The sequence below is a fragment of the Panicum virgatum genome, chromosome 3N (genome assembly GCF_016808335.1).
Source record: "Panicum virgatum strain AP13 chromosome 3N, P.virgatum_v5, whole genome shotgun sequence".
NCBI lineage: Eukaryota > Viridiplantae > Streptophyta > Magnoliopsida > Poales > Poaceae > Panicum > Panicum virgatum.
In genome coordinates, this window is record NC_053147.1 from 58,005,669 (window position 1) to 58,022,971 (window position 17,303).

Consider the following 17,303-nt stretch of genomic DNA (forward strand, 5'->3'; position numbering starts at 1 on the left):
TGAATAACCCAACACATCAATAAAACATAATTTTTTGCAGGCCTATTTTCATTGGCACAAACCATTTTTAATCACCATCAAAACATTTACAACACATCATCCTGAACATGTAAGGTACAAATTATACCCAAATAAGAGATTACAGCCACTTAATCATGAACAGGAGTTATAGATAGACCAAAACCATCAGTCTCCTCTGTTGCCTTCTTCAAATTTCCTATCTCTTCTAACTGCTTGTCACTGGATGCATCGGATCCTCAACTGATCTGTTCTAACTATTGGTTCCTTGGTACATCTGATCATTTCCCTAAAAAGAGCACATCACCAAATACTTATAGCTGACAATATTGACATGAAAAATACTAAAATGCTCTGTACAGCCATCACAACTGTCCATTCTACGAAGCAAAGTTGTATCACCTCAAGATAGCAAAAACACAATAGCACATCCATATGGTACAGGACACTACATGGTATGTAGCCAAGAAAAAAGAAGTAGCCTCCAAATCACACTAACCAAAGAGATTAATCATGAATATGCAAGAATAAGTGATTGTTTGTCTTCTGAATCATGCTAAAAGTATATACAGATGAAGCACTGGTTTCTCTCCCAGTCTTGCAGTGTAAAGTACTAGGTAAAAAGAAAACAGATAGCATTAATTAAAAAAAGTTCTTAGCATTAATTAAAAAAAGTTCTTACCTTCATCGTGCTTCATTGCTTGACCATATAGTGCGTGCACCATAGCATGTCCAGTTCTGTCGGCATCACATGCACAACTGTAGTTGCTTGAAGCTATCATTTAGAAACTATTTTAAGATAAATATGTCGCTATCTTTCCAACATCAAATACATGGTGACAACTATTATAAATTAGCTTATCAAGCCAATCGCCATACACATGCAACCTCCAGTCATCCTCAGTCATGATTCCAAGTGCAGCATTTATGCTTCCCTGATAACACATTCTTGCAAGCAAAGTTCAGCTAGGCGCTAGGCGGAATCTAGGCGCTGACCCATTGCCTAGCGCCTAGTCGGGAGTACTCGGTCCTAGGCGCTCCTAGGCGTTTTCCTAGGCGTTTTATATATATATACTAATATACATATATTATCTTCTAAAAGAAAAAAATAAACAGCTGAATAGTGGGCTCAGATAGGTAAAAAGACTGATTTAGGGAGATAGAAAGGCCCAAGAGACAACCTGTCCAGTCCATAGAAAGGCCCAAGAGAGAGGCAACCTGTCCAAATCCTATCCATCTCCCAACTCCCGCATCCTTCGTGAGGCTCGTCTCCAGCCTCAGCCGCCGCCGCCGACGATTCCTCTCCCTCTCCCTCTCCCTCTCCGACATCTCTTTCTCCTCTGCTGGGCGCCCGCGCCTGCGCCAGCAGCTGCCCGTGTAAGCCCCTGCCGCCGCCCGCAGCTCCTCTCCCCCCCCACCCACCGGCGACCTCCGCCAGACGCTCCTCCACCCCTACTGGCTCCGCCGACGAGCTGCCGCCGCCTAGAAGAGCGACTACGGCCAAATCGACGCGGCAGGGCTTCGACTAGCGCCTAATCGCGCCTAGGCGCCGCGGAATCGCCGCCTAGCCGAACCATGCTTGCAAGTTAATGGATAACTGAAGCTCATAAAATGGCAGCACATGGTACTAGAGCAAAAATATTCATGTGTCAAGGAAGCACATAATTAAAAGCAGATGGCCTATAGAAAACAGAAGCGAAAAATAACCTACAGCTCTCTTATATATCTTGGGGGCAAGATAGCAAGTAGCAGATAACAAGCAAAAAGACCTACATTACAATAGTTATATATCACAAGCAAAAGGACCTACATTAGAATAGTTATGTATCATAAGCAACAGGAACTGAAAAGAAAACCTTAAGAGGAGGAGCAGGCTGCCGACGCCAAGAAGAGGCAGAGCAAGCCGACCTCACAGTTGTCGACGTCGCCCACGGTTGCAAGTAGGAGACAATATATTTGTAAAGCAAGAACATAATTTCAGGTTAATATTAAAATACCCTCTTTGCAATGTTCGGCACTTCATTTATGGCATGTCAGATGGAGTTCAATTGGTACTAGTTCGATTCAAAAATTAAGCATCAGGGAATGGGAGAAAGGGAATCAAAACTAACCTTCACTGCTTGAGCAGTCGTTGGGGATCCCCGTAGTCCAGCAGCAGCTTCCATGGCCCAAACCCTAGATCATGACCTCAATTTGAGGAAACCAGAGAGAGGGAAAGGGAGGGAGACAGACATGCCTGACCTGAGCGACGAGGATGGCCTACAGTGGAGCAAGTTCCGCATCAGCAAGCACACGAGGTTGCTCGGAGGCGTGCGGGCAAGCGCGGCATAGATCCCGCGGCGGCGCTGGACCCCCTGGCGGCCACGGCGTGGGGGGCTTGGCGCGGCAGCGGCCGCGCGGGCTCACGCCGGCGGCAGCGGCTTGCGAAGGCGGAAGCCTCGGCGAGGCCCTGGCGGCGGCGCTGCGCGCGAAGGCGGCGCGCGGGAGGCGGTGACACTGCGCGCGAGGGCGGCGCGCGGGAGGCGGCGGCACAGTGCGAGCGGTGGCGCGCGCCAAGGCGGCTGCACGCGTGAGAGGTGGAGGCGCGCGGGAGCAGCGGCCACAGGGAAGGGGCGGCGCGCAGGGGTAGGGCGGCTAGGGTTGGGGCTGTGAGGTGAGGAAGAAGAGCGTGAGGGGTGTGGGTGCTTGGTGGGCTGGGCTAAGGTGGGCTCTTCTTTTTTATTTTTGTATTTTTCAAAAAAAAATTACAGAAATATATTTTTGGTTTTAGGTTTTACAGTTTTATACCCCTACCGCCCGGCAGGGGGCGGCAGGGGGCCTACCGCCCGGCAGGGAGGCGATAGGGACCTATATGTAAATAAAAATAAATTTAATTTGCACAGAGGTCTTTGGAGGGAGCCTGCCGCCCCCCTGCCGCCCCACCAGTTGGCGGCAGGGGGCCTGCCGCCCGGCAAGGGGGCGACAGGCTCCCTCCTCAAATATAAAACTCCGGCCCTTCTCTATGAGCCCTCATTTTCTACCCACGAAAGGGAGAGAGGAGGGGTGAGGGAGGTAAAAAAATCGGCGAAGCCCTGCAGGATTTTGGATCTGAACCGCAGGTAACCAATATTTCTTAATTTTATCATTCCAGATTTTTTTGTATGTTTAATTTTATGATTAGTATTTTTTATTATTGTAAGCACTTAGGGTTCGGATTAGTGGTTATAATTGAAAGCATAGTATATTTGTAGATATTAGATTAATTAAAATGAAGTCTTTGCATGGCCAGATATGTCGAGCAAAGTGGCATTTCAAGTTCATTACGGTGACTTCTATAGAATTACTCATGATTCATATGGAGTAAATCTATCAGCATTGGAAAGAAGACAGTACAGTCTAGATAAACCCCTAGAGAGGAGTTTTGAGTCCATACGGAAATGTCTTCACAAGATGTTCAATGTGAATCCAAAGACCCATTTGCTTACGGTTCATACCTTAACTTCCTGGGAAGTTAATGAGGATTTCTGGGAGTTGACGCATACCTTGACTTCCTGGGAAGTTAATGGGGATTTCTAGGAGTTGACACATATAAGTAGTTCGGAAGAATGGCAACATTACATGCACGCAGCTCTTGAAAGTGGGTGGCCTCTCGCAATGGTAATTCAGATTCACCAGAAGACCACTGATTTAGGTGAAGGGTCAACACACACAACATCTGACTGCAATGAAGAGATGGAAGAGGATAAAGAAGAAGAGAACATGCAAGCTCCAGAACCAGAACCAGAACCACAAGGTTTAGCAGATGAAGGCGAGCGGGTACCTGGAATTTTGGAGGACATGGAGAAAGAAGACCAGGATTCACAAATAATAGAGCAATGTGGGGACTCATCGGATGATGAGGACGATGAGCGCTTCCCAGTGTTAGGTGAATGGCGTAAAGAGGGTTTTAGTAATCCAGTGGTACAAGATATTAGATGTCCGGAGTTTGAATACAGAGTGAATGAGGTCATACAAGGGGCAAAGTATCGTACCATTGAGGATGTGAAAGATGCTGTGAAGCTCTGGGCTGTATCTCTGAGGAAGGAATTCAGAGTACTGAAGTCTATCAGCAAAGAATACGAGGTGAGGTGTGCAGATAGAGACTTTACATGGCGAGTGCATGCATACAAGGGAATGTTCAAGACACACTGGGAATGTTCAACTGTTACACCACTATAGCAGCTCCGTTCAAATTAAACCGGCTTAAATGCACCAACCATCATCTTAATACTTAATCAAGTTACTGTGCACTTAAAACGGTGTAACCTGACAGGCTGTCGGGTAAAATCCCGATTAAACTACTGTACTCCAGGATCACAATTGCACTTAGACCCGTACGAAGACGAGCTCAGGTGTTACCAGCATACAGAAATCTTCAAATTAATTTACAACACCAGTTTTACATAAAAGTCTGAAATACAAACAACAGAGTTCAAACGCACAGCGGAAGTTTAAAACTGAGTTCCAAATACAATACGATAGCTACGACGACGATAAAAGGTGAGCTCCACATCCTGCCCACCGATGTGACGCCAACCTGCCCAATCTTTACGGGGAAGACGGGGCCCACCCGACGGTCCAACCTGGAGGAAGCGGCTGTCCAATCCAGGACGCACAGATCTCCTTGAAGTCCGCAGGGACACAACCTGCTCAGAAGGGTTACAACAACAACCCTGAGTATACTAATACTCAGCAAGGCTTACCCGACCTTGGGTATACTTAGCCCATTACCTAGACATGCAAGGCTTTTTGGCTCTGGAGTTCTTTTGCTGAAATGCTACTAGGAGTGAATCCTTACTTTCAATATTTTAGCTCCATTTAGTACAGTGAGTATTAACTAAATTCGCCTAAACATCTAGAGCACACATGGTGGAGAAGATTATTCTTCAGAACAACATATACAACATTCCAATGCTACCTTTCAATACTTATTTCACTTCTTACTACGATGTGACGCAGTGACCAAGGTCCTCTTAACCGAGAGAGACGGCGAATCGATCCGATTTAACCTTGCAAGGTGGACCTAACTCACACGACACATGTAAGCCCCGCCGGGCCATGCGTGTCAACTGTTTCCACATTACCACGGCATCTGAACTACGCCTGCTAAAACCCAGGTGATGGGCCCCTCGCGGTGAACTCCCGGAGAACCCGGAGGCGGCATCCTATCCAACACCCGCCAACTCCCACGCCCAGCGTAGCATGGCGGAATTCAAATCACCGCTGTAATGTGGTACACAGCTTACCGGTTTCGACTACCTCCTACTTCCGGTATGTGGTTAGTACTGTTCAAACTCGGTCATCAGGGCCAACAACGGTACGGTCCTCAATCGACACAGGCGGGAGTTCATTTTCTCACATAAACCAACTCATTCCCGCCCGGTCTCCAATTCTTTTTACTCATCAACGTATTTCCAAGCCAAAGCTAAGGGATCAAGATCCTAAACTCGCGAGTGACAGCAATCACTCGACTTCTACCGAAATCCTATTTAGCAAAGCATTTCTATCGACACCTGCATACTAGTATATGCCCACGGTACCTAGGAAAAACATGCATACTATGGTTTCATTCAACTCCTAGAACATAAATGCACAATACTTAAATAAATATTGAATAATTTTAAATTATGGTTATGCTCCGGGGCTTGCCTTGCAGGTCAGCGGGGTTAACAAAGTCTGCTGGAGCATGCTCAACGACGTCCTCCTGCTGCGCTCCTGCTCGTGGCTCCTGGATCGGCTCAGCAACTAGCTCGTGGACAGCGTCGTTCGTGGCGTCTACACGAATAAAATATGTCATGCAACAGATAGGACACAGAGCAATGCATAAGTGCTTACGATGCGAAACCAAAGATCAAACATTTAGCCTGAAGTGATTCCTTCCAAAAACAACTAACAACACTTAAATAACGAAAAGAGCATGGCTAGGAGCAAACTATAAGCAAAACCCTAACTTGCAAACATGATCTGGCAACACAATTAACCAGCGTAACGTGAAGACAGTAAAGCATGCCACAGAATTTTTCCAACAATTAGCGACGATCGAAAGCATTTATCTTAACCCTAGAAAAGCAATTACACAACAAATAGATCCACACACTTGCATAAAGAACAAGCACCTGAAACTTTTTCAGTGAACTACACATGCAAGAACTAAGCCACTACAAATTTTTCATAATTTTTAGAGTTCTAGAACAAGTGGTACAAAATAAACTAGGTTAAACACAAATTAAATTTTCATCAGAGAACAAGTGATAAAAAGCATGCTTAAGCATTTTTCCTCTGAAGATCATGATTTTAGAAACCTAACAAAATTGGTTTGGCATTTTTCGCATTCTTCTATGAATTTCTAGGCAATTATGGAGTTTCAGCCGAAATAAAGGAATAAAAACAAAAGATAAAACATAAAAGGGATGGGGGGCTGACCGCCGGGGCCCACTCGTCAGGGAGCCCGGCCCAGCTCCCGTTCCCCCCCTTCCTCTGTTCCGCCCGCACGGGCGGCCGGCGCGCGGCCAGGCAGCCGCGGCGGCGCTCCCCGCCGGCGGTGCTGCTGGCCGAGCTGTGGCCCGGAGCGGCCGGGGGTCTGGGGCGGCAGGCGGCGCACACGGCGAGGCACAGGGGCGCGCGCTGGTAGGGCGGCGGCGGTTTGCAGCGGCGGCAGGGGTGGCGCGGTGGTGGCGCGGCCGGGTCGGCCGGGGCAAGGCCAGGCGGCGGCGCTGGGCTGGCGGGTGAGGGCCAGTGGCCCCAGGCGGCCGGGCGGCTCGCGGCAGCGCCTCGCGAGCGCGCGCAGAGGGCCCCCGCGGCGTGTGCCGGCGGCTCACGGCGGTGCATGGCCACGGGCGGCGGCGGCGGCTGCGTTCCGGCGGCGGCAAGGCCAAGCGGCGGCAAGGCGAGGCGGGGCGAGCACCAGGGAGGTTAAACGGCGGCGGGGCGCGCGGTGTTGGCCCGCGGACGGGCACAGGGAGGCCCGGCGGCGCACGCGGGCGGCGCTCAGTGCGTCCGCGGCGGCGCGGCGGCGCTGCGGCGGCGTTGGCCGCGGATTTGGGCGGGGAGAAAGCCGGGGAGTGAGATAGGGTTGCGGCCGAGCTCACCGTGGATCGATTTTGCGCGGAGGAAGGCCGGAAGAGGGTCGTCGACGTGAGGGTGAAGCTCGGGCGGAGCTTGACGGAGGTCGGCGATGGCGAGCGGCGGTCTGAGCTCAATTTCGGCCGAGGTAGAGCACGGCCGCGCTCATGGGGGGATGGAGGAGCTTCGGGGCGAGGTCGCGCAGCTCGGAGTGCGACGGATTGAGGTGGGGCGGCGAGGGTTGGCCGGAGCGACGAGCGACGGCGATTTCGCTCGGTTCTGCTCGCTCGAGCTCGACCTAGCTCAGAGGGAGGAGGAAGGAGGATTGGGACGGCACTGGAAGCTTCGAGGCGTCCGCGAGGTGAAGAGCGGCGCTCACACGCGATGGCCGACGCGTGGAAGCTCGCCGCCGGCCATAGTCGCCGGTATGGCGTCGGGCGTCACAGTGACGAACACAGTGGAGACACTGTTTCTTCGTTTAAATGATTTTTGCCCGAGTTTGACCAGTTGAAACTCAAATTTTCATATGGGAACATGAAATTTGGCCAAAATAAAAGTTGTAGAGAAAAAGAAGATCTACAACTTTTATTTTGGGCGAAAGTTGATTTGGAGCTCGGATCAAGGACAAAAACGAGATCGAACACAGCTAAGAAGATGCTTACTATGCGAACGCGATTAGCGTTAACGACGAATTTGAGTCCACGATTAGCGAGTTAACTCTTGATTAGCGAGACGATTAACACAGGGGTGTTACAACCACAGACTTGTAGATTGACAGATGTTGTGGGACATCATCGTAATATCACATCAACTTTCGTGGCTAAGAAGATGTATGAGGTGATTCTTGACAAAATGGATTATGAGCCTGCATTGATAATTAGGGACATTGAACAGAATTTTCAGTATGTGATCAGCTATGCAAAGGCTTGGCGGGCTAAACAAAAAGTATTTGAGATGAGGTTTGGCACTTATGAAGCATCATATGACAACCTACCTCGTATGCTTAAAGCTATTGTGCACAGAAATCCTGGAAGTGCTTTTGATACATACAGTGTACCGAGCTTGTCAGGGGGGCCAAGCATTCTGCTGCGAGCTTTCTTCTGCATTGGAGCATGTGTGAGGGCATTCATTTACTGTCTTCCTGTTCTGTGTATTGACGGCACTTTCCTGACAGGGAAATATAAGGGAACAATATTGACGGCAATCGGAATTGATTGCAACAAGCAGATAGTTCCCATCGCCTTTGCCTTTGTTGAGAATGAGAACACAGAAAACTGGTACTGGTTTCTTGAATGTCTGAAGATTCACGTTGTTGCTGGAAGGCCTAATGTTTGCCTTATCAGTGATAGGCATGCAGGTCTACTTGCAGCTATAAGGCAGCTCCAAGAAGGTAGTCAATCTTCACCTCCTATATGGCCAGATGTTGTCAATAGGTGGTGTGTGAGGCATATGGCTGCTAACTTTTATGAGCGGTTCAAGAATAAGGATCTGATGAATTTGTTCAAGCGATTGTGCACTCAGAATTAGCAGAGGAAGTTTGATGCTTTGTGAGGTATAATTGATGACATGAGCGCTGAATTGCTTAAGAGTCAGGCCTCATCATCCAGCAGGAGACGTTCTACAGATTCATTAGTTGGACATGCTAAGCCATTTTCACAGTGGATTGATGGTGCGCCTAAAGAGAAGTGGTCACTTCTGTATGACACAGATGGGAGACGTTATGGGATCGAGACGACCAACCATGCTGAATGTTACAATATGGTAATGCGTCGTGTTCGTAGATTTCCTCATGTTGGCATTGTTGTGTTCATCATGTATGGATGTATAAGGTATTTTCGGGAGTGATACGCATCGGCCGCTCCCTTACTTAATGATCCAGGAGTGCATTTTTGCAGAAGGGTCAATGAGTACATGGAGAAAAAAATTGAAAAGGCTCGATTTCACTCAGTCATATCGATGGGCACAAAGGAGCAAAGATTTGAGGTATCATGCAGGGACAGGACCGGACAGGGTGTCCGCAGACAAAGGGTAATTCAAGAAGTTTTGATTACCATTGACGGGAGGGTGTTCTGCCGATGTCAGAAGCCAAAGGTGCATCACTTACCATGCTCCCATGTCATCGCGGCTTGTTCTGTATCTGGGTTAGATGCTGCGTCCTATGTTTCTCAATATTTCACAAAAGAACCCGCAGCACAGACTTGGTGTCATGAGATATACGGCATTGGTATTCTAGGCCCATTCACTCAAAAAAATCCCCATCCAATGCTCATCCCTAATGCAGTTACGAAGCGGGGCATAGGCCGACGGCAGACACGTCGGATCCGGAACGGAATGGACGAGTCCGAGGCTGGAAAGAAGAAAAAACATTGCAACTTGTGTGGAGCGGACGGTCACACCTACAAGAAGTGCCCACAGCTTTCAGTACCCACTGTTGCTGCCGAGGCTGGACCTTCCGGGAATCCGATGGATGGATCGGCTCCACCTACAAGAATTCGCCGCATCTAGTTGTGCACTTAACAGCTTGCAATGTATTTGTGTGTACGAAACTAAGTATATTATGTATTTGTCTCAAATTTGGTTGTAACGAATGAAACCTTCAATGTAATATGTTATGTGGTATTTTGTTTAACGTTCTATTTATATTTCGTTCATTGTATCTTATGTGGTATTGTATCATAAATATAATCATTACAATCAAACATAGCAAACATATAAGTATTGCAATTAAAGGTACAGGTGTCCCGTCACAATTTACATCACAATCTAAAATTGATGTCCATCATAAGTTACAGATCATGTCATGAAATTATCTAAATCGTCATCCTAGTTGACAGATGGTGGTGTTGTAGGTGGTGCAGCATTACTTGACGAATCTCTCGACTTTCCTTTTCTCTCTTTTCTGGTTTTAGGTTCATGTACAGGGGGAGGAACATCAGGTGTTCGAGGCCATGATTTGGGGGGCATGAAGTCATCCATATCGTCATCCCAGTTAACACAACTAGGTGCTCGAGGTGGTGCTGCATGACTTGACGAACCTCCAGTCATCTGTTCTTGCGGAGGCCGAGAACTATCACCCGAAGATCTTTTACACCTCCTTCCCTTAGTTTGCGGCATAACTCCACTGAAGATACATACCAATTTACGGAAATTTGGTATCGATTTGTTAATCAACTCCGTGTCCTCGGGGTAATCCTAGCATATAATCACACAATAATTTTACTATTTCGTAAATATGGATTACAAATAACGGACGTGATTAGAACTGAATAAGAGTTACCTTAATGTGCATCTCATACACCTCTGGCCGCATCCATATCTTACAATTAGTTTGTAAGAATCCAATAACATAAGGATGATTCGCTTGTTCACATACCCTCATGTATATTTTCCGACGTTCTAGCAGGTGTTCCTTTAAATCTTTCGTTGTAATACCTCGAAACAATGTCAAATCTTTAAACTCAACTAATTTGGACAACACCATCTCTATCGTACCATCCGCTAATGGATCCAACTTCTTACTGATTACAAGATGTGTCATGATCTCAAAAAATATACTAGATTTTTCTTCGGTCCATGAAAATCTAACAGAATTCGAGGCAGCCATTGCCTTATGCTGCAATAACAATAAGGTACTGTCATTCTAAGTTTACTATTCTATATTTCACTATCCAAAAACAAAATCTATTCTAATTCATAATTATTTTAGAAACAAGTCTATAATAGTTGAGAAATATTGATTACCTGCGGTTCGGATCCAAAATCCTGCAGGGCTTCGCCGGTTTTTTTACCTCCCTCACCCCTCCTCTCTCCCTCTCCCCTCTCTGGATCTCGTGGGCAGAAAATGAGGGCGCATAGGAAAGGGCCGGAGTTTTATATTTGAGGAGGGAGCCTGCCGCCCCCCTGCCGGGCGGCAGGCCCCCTGCCGCCAACTGGTGGGGCGGCAGGGGGCCTGCCGCCCGGCAGGAGGGCGGCTGGCTCCCTCCAAGGACCTCTGCGCAAATTAAATTTATTTTTATTTACATATAGGTCCCTACCGCCTCCCTGTCGGGCGGTACGCCCCCTGCCGCCCCCCTGCCGGGCGGTAGGGGTATAGAACTGTAAAACCTAAAACCAAAAATATATTTTTGTAAATTTTTTTTGAAAAATAACAAAACCAAAAAAAATGCTTCTGGATCGCGAGTTGAGTTGGGCGTCTTTTTATTTTTATATTTTTGAAAAATATTTTTTTCAGAAATATATTTTCAATTTCACAATTTACAGTTTTATAACCCTACCGCCCGGCAGGGGGCGGCATGGACTTATATGTAAATAAAAAAATTATTTGCGCGGAGGCCCTAGGCGGGAGCCTGCCGCCCCCCTGTCGGGCGGCAGGCCCCTTGCTGCCACTCCACTGGGCGGCAGGGGGCCTGCCGCCCGGAGGGGGGCGGTAGGCTCCCCCATACTGTATAAAAGGCTTATCTCCCCCCTCCCCCCTCATTTGCTTCCCACGACATCCAGAGAGCGGGAGGGAGAGAGGAGGGGTGAGGGAGGGAGTTGTAACGGCGAAGCCCTGCCGGATTTTGGATCCTAACCGCAGGTAATAAATATTTCTCAACTTTCTCAATCTAAATTTTTTGCATGTTTAATTCTATAATTAGTGTATGCAGCAGTAATGATATTTTAGCGATTTAGGTAATGTTTTTAATATAATTTAGGTAGAATTAAGATTAGTTTTTAGAAAAACCAATTAGGTTTACCAACAAATTTTGTGGTATTGATTAATTGTTTAATACGAGAAAAAAATTCGAGAAATAGTCAGAAATTATAGAAAATGTTAGAAAAGTATATGAAACATTCAGATAAATTGTAGCAAATGCAGAAAAATTTAGAAAATGTTAGAAAAATATATTTATAAAAATATATTGTCAAAAATTGTAGGAAATGCAAGAAAATGTTAGAAAAGTTTATGAAAATTTAAGATAAATTGTAGAAAAATGCAGAAAAATTGTAGAAAATGCAGAAAACTTATATTTTTTATGTTAGGTATGGCCAAAGATACGCCAGCTCTATTTGACGGAGTCATAGACTCATCGCACCGATCCTTCCTTGCAGTGGTTCAGCGCGTGAAACTTAACGTGCTGCGTCCACGTCCACCAGCGGAGTTTATTCCTGTTGACCAACGATAGGTGCCCAGGTGATATGTCGTCGGATTATGTTTCTAAGAATACATTTGTTTCGTATACGTTTCGTACATAATGTACTTACCTTTGATCGTTCTATTTTTCAGGTTGAGTGAGGCTGGTCTTCTTACTATAGGCCATCTTGCTGAGAGTGGTTCAGTAAAGCTGGACAGGTCCCTACTGACGACTCTGGTTGATAGATGGAGGCCTGAGACAAACACCTTCCACCTCCCTTGTGGGGAGATGACACCGACCCTACAGGACGTTGCGATGCTGCTGGGTCTTCCTATCAGTGGGGATGCCGTAGGGCCTCGTGTCGTCCCGCCTACGTGGTTGGACGATCTAGAAGAGCGTTTTGCAAATATTGACATCGCGATTGATGTAGAAGAGCACCCAAAAGCAACAGCGCCTGCCAAGGCATGGATCCTGTAGTTCCAGGTACATACCTTGTTTTGTTACGATTAATGTTAGAGTTATGCTTTTGACTAGTGCAGTTATGATTTTATTTTATAATTGATCTCGTACTCATAAATGTTCATCTTTTCTATGCAGCCCGACAATTTGGCACATGATGCTGATGAGGATAGCGTCACTCGATCCCTTGAGGCATACCTGTTGTGGTTGTTTGGATACATAATGTTCAACAACTCACACGGGGCCTATGTGGATAGGGTGCTTGTGCCTTACGCATTGGAGATCGCAGAGGCAGCTGTGGAGGAAATGCCTCAATACAGTTGGGGTGCAGCGGTACTTGCAGCCACGTATCGTGGCCTCTGCAAGGCATCGGTGCAAAATAAGCACAATGCAATTCTTATAGGATGTCCGATTCTGCTACAGCTTTGGTCATACGAGAGGATAGCAATTGGTCGCCCGCTTGTCGACCACTCACCGTATGAGCTGGATATGTACGGTGACACCGAGGACGATAGGCCCACCATGGGGACTCTCTGGTACGCTCGTCAGGTACGGAAATGACTGCTACTCATACTATTCTGTTGGCAATTCTGTTGCTTTGTTTCACCCTCTTTGTATTTCTTATTTGTACATATTATTATTAATTTTGTGCAGAAGTGGTGGGCCCACGTACAGTTTCGTCGGGCCTATCCTGAATTTGTGGCTGAGTTTGATCGGTTGACACCTGAAGACGTCGTGTGGGAGCCCTACTCCGAGTTGGCTATAAACACTCGTGCACCGATCGGGATATCTTCGGTTTGCTTTCAGGACCTGGCCTTTTGGATGACAACTACAGCGTTGGTGTACGACGTTTACATTGAGGCTCACTGCCCGGACAGAGTCAGGAGACAGTTCGGTCAAAGGCAGTTGTATCCTGTGCCGTCAGCATTGGATCGGGTCGAACGCCATGACCACAGGTAACAATTCATATACTATTTCAGTGACTATGCATTATATAGTTAACTAATCATATTTGACTAAATTGTTTTCAATATTTAGTTTATCGAGGACTGGGCAACCCTTCTCCAACATGTGGGTGACAAGGGTGCAGCCTTGGGTCGATGGCTGGGACCAGGCAGAAGAGAACGTGGCGCTTGCGACCCCTGCACACATGGAGGCTTCGTACAGGGCGTACCTGAGCTGGTACAAGCCTCAGACTCGTTGCCGCTTGATATATGCTGACATGCAACCACAGCCGCATGTTGCGACAGCACTGGATGGCTACGCACGACATAGGGATGAGGCATTAGCTGGGGCGGTGAGTCAAAGTTATCATCGCTTTTCAAATACTTTGCATTACAGTGTTAATGACTTTCTTTTTCTTGCTTGCAGTTTGAAATGTGCAGGTTGATGGACGTAGATGCCAGGGCGAATTTGATGAGGATTCAAGCGGGATCTATGATGGATAGGAATGAGCAAGAGTCGGCCTGGACCGGAGTTTCACAAAGAGCTCATTCCATGCTTGAAGCCTTTGGTAGCCGGACATCGTACGATGACTCGTATGGTTCGTCTCAAGCCTCGACCTCGTTTCCTTGTGGTCCCACACAGCAGCAGTCTTCCCAAGCACCTTATTGGTCTCAGCAGCATTATCCAGGTACGTGAGGATACTTACTAACTTTCTACTTTCAAGCCAACAATTAATTCTCAGTCCATACAGGTGATGCACACCCACCTTATCAACCTCACGGAGGGACTCAGTTTAGTACCATGGCACCAGCTGCAGGGATGTCATTTCAACCAACACAGGCACCACCACGACCTTTCGGTAGACATATAGTCAATATCTTAATTTCAATTAATTGTGGTATGAACTCTAATTCCTTTTGTATTTACATATAGGATCACAACAGTTATATGATGCTGGACCTTCTTCGTATTACCCTACGGCGACAGTAGAAGGAACGCAAGGTAAATACCTAATATGTAGCCCGAATTTATCATGTGCTTCTTATTTCTATGAATATTTTAAATAATTTGAACGGTTTACAGGATCGCACCACCAGCTTCCTGATATGGGTCATTCTTCGTATCCACCACCACCAGGTACGTATGATGAATATGTAACCAAATATATGACTTATAAGACAATGATTAAGATATCTTAATTGCTACTGTATAGGGCCCACACAAGATACCTTTGAGGCGAACTTCGAAGATTGGAGTCGGTTATTTTCTACACCTAACCAGCAGGCCGATCCTACCTTCCAGACACATATGGCCACCGGACGTCCAGGTAGAGACGTAGGGCCTCCAGAGCGGCACACCTACTCTACAGACCACGTCCACGCTCAGCGTAAAAGAGGTCGACATGGCCGGGGTGGCCGGGGTGGTTAGGAGGTGCTTCTAGCTGTTTCCGTATTTTTGTTATGGACATGTCGTCATGTTATACTTATTTCGTTCTCATACATCACCTATTTCGTTCTCATTTGCTTATGTGTATGAATTGCTAACTTATACTTTTCATATTCATATACTTTACTAATGCTTTTTATTTGTATCTAAAATATCTAAAACCACATCTAATGGCCCATTGTGCGGGGAGGGGGAGCCTGCCGCCCCCCTGCCGGGCGGCAGGCCCCCTGCCGCCCGGCAGGGGGGCGGCAGGCAACCGCCAAGGGCCTCCGCGCAAATAAATTTTTTTATTTACATATAAGTCCCTGCCACCCCCCCTGCCGGGCGGTAGGGGTATAAAACTGTAAATTGTGAAATTGAAAATATATTTCTGTAAAAAATATTTTTCAAAAATATAAAAATAAAAAAGACGCGTTGAGTTGGGTTAGAGATAAGCAAATGGGACCGTGGGTCGGGCTAAGGTGTGGAGTAGGTTTGGATCAGGATCAGTCTGGGTTCGGTCAATGGGTTAGGCCGGGTCAGAGTTAGAGGGTTAGTAATTGAAATTAAATTTGAAGGGCACACTTCAATTTTCAATTTAGTTTCCACACAATTCCTATCAAGCAAAAGAATTAAATCCAATTCAAAATCAAATAAACAAAGTAGATTCAATAAAATCCAAAAAACTCCAAATATAGTTACACTAACAATTTATTTTCTTAATTAAAATTCAGACATACAAGGTTAGTTCTGAAAATATTTCAAATATTTTATTACAAATTGAATAATAAAAATGACTTGTGCACCTACTTCTCAATTATTTGGAAACAAATTTTATGACGAATCAATATTGTTAATTTGTCGTAAATCTGTGACGTCTGTCGATTATCTTTCATGACGACATAAAATTTGTCATAATTTAGAACAGCAATCGTTTGTGACGATTTCGAGTTGATCTTAGTGACGGACAACTCATTTTCGGCACTAAACTACTAAACTATACTGCTCAATAGAAAACGTCACAATGCAAACTGTCGTAACGACGAATAGCCCCGATGCCACGGGGTATTCGTCACAAAAGGTCATATTTGATGTAGTGTATCCAGCTCCACGTAAACCCATGCCATCGCGTTTCAAATTGAAGTTAGGTTTTGTTATTGAACTCGTGATGTTGAAGAAGGAATCACAATTGATCTCTCTTAGGGTGTATACTCCAAGAAAATAGTTAATGGCTTCATGATTTTTTTATTATAAATCTGTTCTATAATTTTGGTCAAGCATAAAAATAGTTTGACTCTCCCAAGAAATTGGAATGGCTACAATTTGAAACGGACGTGTATAAAATATATGTGTTGTCATAGGTATTTTTCCTTCTCCAGTTCTTATTCTTAAGAAATAAAGAAATGATATCACTTTTACAAAAATGAAAGGCAAGATACGATCACCATTTCAATGTTTTTATTAATTAACACGCACATATATCTAAAGAAAACGTCAAAAAAGTGTTTGGTATCACAAACTGAAGCGAGGAACTACTGTAAAAGGCATCACGTTGTTGTTGTTTTTTTTTGCTCCTTTTCCTGCAGCAAAAGCAACACGGATGATGTCCGTAGTGGAGTTGCTGCACGCGTGAGTTGCTTAACACATCAGGGACGGGCCACTTGCCCCTTTGCGCAGGTGGCTGCCTGACCTGCCTCGCCGCCCGGGATTTCGGGTCAGATTACGTGCTGCGACGCCACGGACGACCCTTTCTTCATCGGTATCCAACCTACATGGGCGTTTCCAGTTTCCACGATGCGACTCTGCCGTGCTACTTTGTGTTACATTTTTTATGTGTTTGTCGAGTGTAGGAAAATATTGATATTAGAATTTAGAAATAACAATGACCAAATATGCTCCTTTTTCTTCCATTTGTATCTTTGTATTTGTGAGTACTTTTATGGAGCATGCATTGGAGGGCCATAGCCATGAACACTGTTGGTGTAGTGGCTCCTTAGTGCTAGAACAGGTGTTCATATAATTTGGTTCCTCTATCCACAAGAGAATGCAATTATAGAGTCTGTGCCGGCCAAATTGGTTCAAATTTGACAAATTTTATCGTAAATAGTATTAACATTTATATCATCAAATAAATTTATTGTAAAATAAATCCTAGAACTAATCTAATGATACTTATTTTGCATCATAAATGTTATTATTTTTTATATAATTTTAGTCAAATTTTAAACTGCTTGACTTATCGAGAATTGCATTCTTTTATGG

At 45.8% G+C, this 17,303-nt stretch overlaps 1 long non-coding RNA gene across 2 annotated transcripts; it reads right to left on the minus strand.

Annotated features, from left to right (window-relative positions):
- Nucleotides 1-16: 16 nt before the first annotated feature.
- LOC120666326 lies at nt 17-2,720 on the minus strand. Of its 2 annotated transcripts, XR_005671673.1 has the most exons (4): nt 2,260-2,719; nt 1,875-2,193; nt 701-953; nt 17-307 (listed from the first exon to the last, which is right to left on the minus strand). It is a non-coding gene; the product is annotated as an uncharacterized LOC120666326 (long non-coding RNA). The 2 variants fall into 2 exon arrangements; XR_005671672.1 differs by having other exon boundaries at nt 701-2,193; nt 2,260-2,720.
- Nucleotides 2,721-17,303: the final 14,583 nt, after the last annotated feature.